Source organism: Taudactylus pleione, unplaced genomic scaffold (genome assembly GCF_031769625.1).
Source record: "Taudactylus pleione unplaced genomic scaffold, aTauple2 ptg000093l, whole genome shotgun sequence".
In the NCBI taxonomy this organism is placed as follows: Eukaryota; Metazoa; Chordata; class Amphibia; order Anura; family Myobatrachidae; genus Taudactylus; species Taudactylus pleione.
The window spans coordinates 18865091-18871258 of record NW_028284495.1 but is presented as its reverse complement, the minus strand read 5'-3'; positions in this window follow the sequence as shown (position 1 = coordinate 18871258).

Here is a 6168-nt window from a genome sequence, read left to right as displayed (position 1 = left end):
AGATATAAGTCATATGTATAGTGGGATCTGGATTGTCTCAACACAGTTTTTGGCTGCTTCTAGTTTAGGAGTAGGCAGTGCATTTTGGGTGAGTATCTATATGGGGGCCGGTGTGGTGTATTGGTTGCTGTTGTTCTGATGTTGTGGTTGTTTGTGCTACTATGGATCACACTTCTTCAGAAAGGCCATATATGAGGACCAAAACATTGAATTTTGTGACCACATATGAAACTATGGAGCAAAAGGACTTACTAAGATCAATGTGTCAAGTCTGGTGAGTGCCCTTTTGATACTTTTTGTATATATTTGTTTTATGTATAATTTGATATTTTCCAATGAAAAGCACCCCAGCATCTATATCAGGATTACTGAAATGTGAGTACAGAGCCTTATTCTGTATATATTTATTAATATAAGTGAATAATGCAATCTGTGTCTTGTAACATTGCTTAATATGGGTTGTTTTTTTCTGCCACACACACCATGATACTTATGTTTTTCTCTTATATTTAGTGCCTCAGTATGCATTGTTGTTGCAGCTTTGTATTTTGTTCTATGTATTTCAAAAATGTATTTGTTTAATGCATGCAGGCTCTCTAACTGCCGTGCTTGGGTTGTTTAGTGTTGATATGAGGGGTAATATGACAGGTTACTATGGTGATGGGGTATACAGTGATGTCATCTTTGGTTGCTGGTCATGTGACCATCCTGATGATGTCATTGAGGTGTGCCACTGGCCGGATGTGCGGCTCTGCCTCCGGCATGGTGTGCATTGTGACTGGGTGCTATGGGGTTTAAAGGTAAGACACTATTTGTAATTTATGACCTGATGAAAATGTATTAAAAATTGAAACATTGACTGCACTGATGCTGAGTGGAAATACTTTTCTGTATGGAGTGCTGCACCTACCATATGTGATTGTTGATTCATCGTGAAGGCACCCAGCTAAATAACTAATTTGAGGAAGAGCCAAATCCCTGCTTCATTATATATATATATATATATATATATATTTATTTACAAATATATGATTGATGCTAAGAAGTGTAGCAGACTGCTGCCTGTGATGGGTAAACCTGGGTCCCCCCTAAGACCCCAAGAAAACAGTGAAAATAAATGAAGGTATGTCCACCTCCCGGTGCAGTCAAATTAAGTAGAGAGATATGGTAATGTAAAACAATGATACTTCCCTAAACAAATGACTGGCTTCTCTTGAATGAAGTCAAAGATACATATGCAAAAGAAAGAAATGGAAATACATACTGTGGTAACATAAAATATTTATTCTGACAATTTAATAAGATAAAACAGCAATAAAAGCAAGTAAATTACACTTCTGCCAAGGAACACAGAGCACACCGTGGAATCATCCATTGGTGACATTAGAATTGTATGCAATGAAAATGACCAATACTGGGTGGGGTACAAGGTATAGTACTAAGGTGCAAAAAAAGTCCAGCTAAATAGTCTGGGTACTCATTACCATGTGGCTCACGTGATGTGACCACATATGACACCTGAGGAAGAGCATGATTGCTCAAAATGCATGGGTCTTAATGAATGCTGCTATTCCACAACCCTTGGAGAACTCTTGGACTCTATCCACATCAGTTAGACACGCAGATTGGAACTGGGATCCCTCTCCGTGCACATCATGTGATCATGGGAGGCCACATGATAATGAGTACCCAGACTATTTAGCTGGACTTTTTTTGCACCTTAGTACTATACCTTGTACCAGACCCTGTATTGGTCATTTTCATTGAATACAATTCTATTGTCACCGGAGGATGATTCCACGGTGTGCTCTGTATTCCTTGGCAGAAGTGTAACTTATTTGTTTTTATTGCTGTTTTATCTTATTAAATTTTCAGAATACTTATTTTATGTTACCACACTATGTTTTTCCATTTCTCTCCTTTGCATATGTATCTTTGACTTCAATCAAGAGAAGCCACTCATTTGTTTAGGGAAGTATCACTGTTTTATTTTACCACATCTCTCTACTTAATTTGACTGCGCCGGGAGGTGGGCATACCATCGTTTATTTTATATATATATATATATATATATATATCAATATATCAGAGATGAGCTGTTCAGTTTTACTGAAAACTTTGGAACCGAGTCCCACCAATTCACAATCACTTTGAGGTTCCAAGTAGAACCAAGTCATGACAAAGGTGTTCTAGAAAGTTCAGGTCTTATGAACAGATGTTGCGTGTTTTAGATTGCATGTAAGTCACTCCATCATGATTCCAGATGCTATTTCACACAGGAGAGTGTATGGACTGGAGAAGGTGTGGACTGTAGTTTATGCTGCAATACTACACTAGTCACCATTAGAGAGAGTAGTTCTGTAGGTAGACGAAATGGTGGGGAAATGTGTAAAAGACATCAGACATCTATGTTACTGTTTATCTTTGTTTGTCAACAATTAGCTAGCACCTGCAAACCAGGGCAAACAGGCTCTTGTGTATGTTTGCTAGAAGTGAACTTGAAGTAAGCTGCACTTACTTACAACTGTTTTTCATAGATGTGCTGTATTTTATTTAAACTGCCATTTGTTTGTGCTGTTACTCGGTTGGTAAGTTTAGCCAACCAACTTGCTGCAGCCTTTGGCCAATAATGGTGAAAACAATATTGTGAGTTGGGCAAAATTGACTGGAAATTACTGGAAATTAAATGTAATTGATTTTAATAATACCATATGAACAAAAATAGGTCCAAGTTACATGATTTTAGATGTTGTTTTTTTCAATTTTCAATATAATCAAAAACACAACACAAGGGGTGTTTTTGCCAAAACAGGATGTTGATTTAAAAACAATTCCAAAAAACACAGGAGTCATAATTTATGTTTTAGGCCATTGGATGGTTGTGGACTGGCCACATTACTGATAAAAGTCTGGTTAATCTCATGTGGATCATATATTATGTACATTGACAAACAAATTTGGTCAAAATGTGTACCACATTGTTGGGAGATGGTCTCCAGAGAAGAATATGGATAATTTTGATACATACGATATTGTAGTTATCTCTTGAACTGTATTTCCAAATTGTGGTTCATAATTTTATTTCAGACTTTGATACTTCAGGCTATTTTTAGCATGTATGTATTGTACCTAAATTGTTCCATGACACAATGTAAGAACACTGTAGATCAATATGAATGACCCCATCAGGTGACAGTAAAAATAAATATAATTCTTATAAAACTTATGCAAGCAAAATATACCTTGTAATTGCCTTATTTGATTGTAAGAATTACCTTTTAATAATCTAATTACTGCTTAAAGAGAAAATATTTAGAAAATTATAATAATTCAGTTTTAATTCCTGCAGTGCAATGAGTGCTAATTTCAGAGGTTTTCTTGTTGGTGTGTATGAGAGAACATATTTTTTAGTGTCATATCAAAACACGCTGATAACCATTTTATTTTTGTTAATGTTAATTTCTTAGTCCAATTTGCTTTGACAGCTTATGTGTACACAAATGCACAGAGATATAAAGATTTGCATTTGTTATAGACACTGACACCTAGACAGTGACATGTATTAGTAACTATGATATGGGAATATAAAAAATGTAAAAAATATGCAATTAATTAATTGAAGAAGCTGGTGCAAGTCACATCATACTGCCACTATTCAAGAGATACAGAGTGCCTATCTAACAATATCGTGATGGGCCCTGGTGCAAAGTTACTTGTCTGTGCCTTATAATAAATATGTATATGATCACTAAGTTATTTATCAAATAAATAGATTATGGCAGAATAATTATTATAAAGAACTGGTTAACAATGTTATGCACTATTAATATTTTTTTAATAATAAAATAACATAAATCTGAAAGTAAACCTCAGGAATTATTCAAACAGCATTAAACAATATGGTAGGAGTTATAAAATCTGTGAATCTCTGTAATAAGCCTTGCCGCATAATTATGAATACTAACAAGGTATGAGTCTGCACTCACCCTTTATACACATATAAATCCCAGTCCAGCAGGAGAAGGAGTTGTACATCTCTTTACAGTTTTGTTTACTGTATATGACAGGGCAGTACATAGTCCATGTACAGATGGAATGGAATGTGAAGAGGGAAATGGAGGTTAGAGAAGAAACATAATGGTACATGTATCAAACCTTCTAAAGAGTGGAGCTGTTGCTCGTAACGACCAATCACCTTCAACTGTAGGTAGCATTTATCAAGTACATTCTGTAAAATTATAAGTTAAAGCTGATTGGTTGCTAAAGGCAACTTTTCCACTTGTCCACTTCTCCACTATTTAGAAGGTTTGATACTGTTATCCCATATGCTGAGATTTAATCCTGGAAGGAGCAGCACACCACTCTCTTTAATGATATGTTATTCCAAACTGATGCAGGCAAACTGTGATGTTATTATTTCATCATTATTAATTATTATTATTATTATTATTATTATTATTGTTATTATTAACAGTTTCTTATATAGTGCAGCAAATTCCATTGCACTTTACAATTGGAAACATTAATAGAACAAAACTGGGTAATAACATAGATTTATAGGTAGGATGGCCCTGCTTGCAAGCTTACAATCTATAGGGAAATAGGAATTGATACACAATGATAGGTGCTATATATTGATTTTGGTCCAGCCAGAATGCAGAGTTTCTTGGTGGACTGCATGATCCAGTCACACAGAAATGTCGGCCAAATATCAGGAGGATGTGAAAGAAAAAGAATGTGTGAGGTTGTGTGTGGACTGTGAAAGGGGATATAATTATATATGGAACCTATGAAGGTTATGTGGGCGGATCTGGAATCCGATAAGCTTGATTATAGAGGTTTATTCAACTTGTTTATAATTATGATCTAACATTTCAGTGTCGGACTGGAGCATGAAGGGCCCACTGTTGGAATGCAATGGTAGGGGCCCAAACTTTGGGGTGTGTTACCACAGGGATTGAGACCAGCCCCCACAGGCTTGGACAGACATTAGAGATCATGTAACTGACCCTCTAATAGTAACAATGTACAGTATAGTTCAAGTACACAGTCTTGAATCTGACATTAGGGCAAGTGGTGGGGCCCTCATGCTGTGGGGCCCACCAGGGATTTCCCCTGTGCCGCTGAGGGCCAGTCTAACCCTAGACCATTTAATATCATGCATTCTTTATGGTTAAATTTAATTAAAGTGATTTGTGAGTTATACATGTAAATCTGTCTGTCTTTTTCCTTCTCCTCCATCCTACAAAAGGTATACAAAATCCAGTAGTATCCTTTGAGGGATGGTTTGGGATGATACCTGCACTTACTGGCTCTTGGTTCTTTTTTTTTTTCTTTCTGTTCTTCTTAATTTATTGTGTTTCCTCAGGGGAAAAAACATGGGACAGGAGTTTCAACGCAGAGGACATCTAGTGGAAGATAAAAATGATTGCAATTGTTATAATTGGATTTAAAAGACCACTTAGTCTAAGCATATGTTGATTTTTTAATGAAAAAATGTGAAGGAAAGAAAAGAAAGAAAGAACAATGACTCCAACAATACAACTTATTAAACTGTACACATATTTTACACATAATATACACATATTTTACATGATTTAAACATATGTTCAAATACTACATGGACGTACAATAACAGAAAAAAATCAATCCCGCACCAGTACTCCGTTTCCTTTATTATCTTCCTGGTTTTATACTCTCAATTTCATATTATATTTAGTCTGGTTATTCTCAAAAATCATAATCCAAAACATCACTGGAAAAAGAAGAGCGTTTTTCAGGGTGCACAAAGACCAATAATTACTTAAAAGAATAGATCCTTTATTGATATACATTAAAAGGATATCTTATTAATATCATGAATGCGGTAAAATATTTAAAAATATAGAATGTGAAACAAAGATAGGAAAACTAGTGTTTATTAAAATAAAATATGGACTTGCTTGAACTAAATATGTTTTTTAAAAGCAACTAATTTTTCACCAAGCATTTTCTTATTTACCTTTCCCCAAAAATATATTGGCAAGTTAATTGGCTTCAGTCTAAAAATGTACCGTAATGTGTATGCAGGAGCACTGAGAAGAATGGAAGTGGGTACTACTTGTCCAGGACAGCTGAAGGTGTTTGGCGGGAGTCCTGGTCAGCTGCAGAGGGGGACATTGGGCCTCA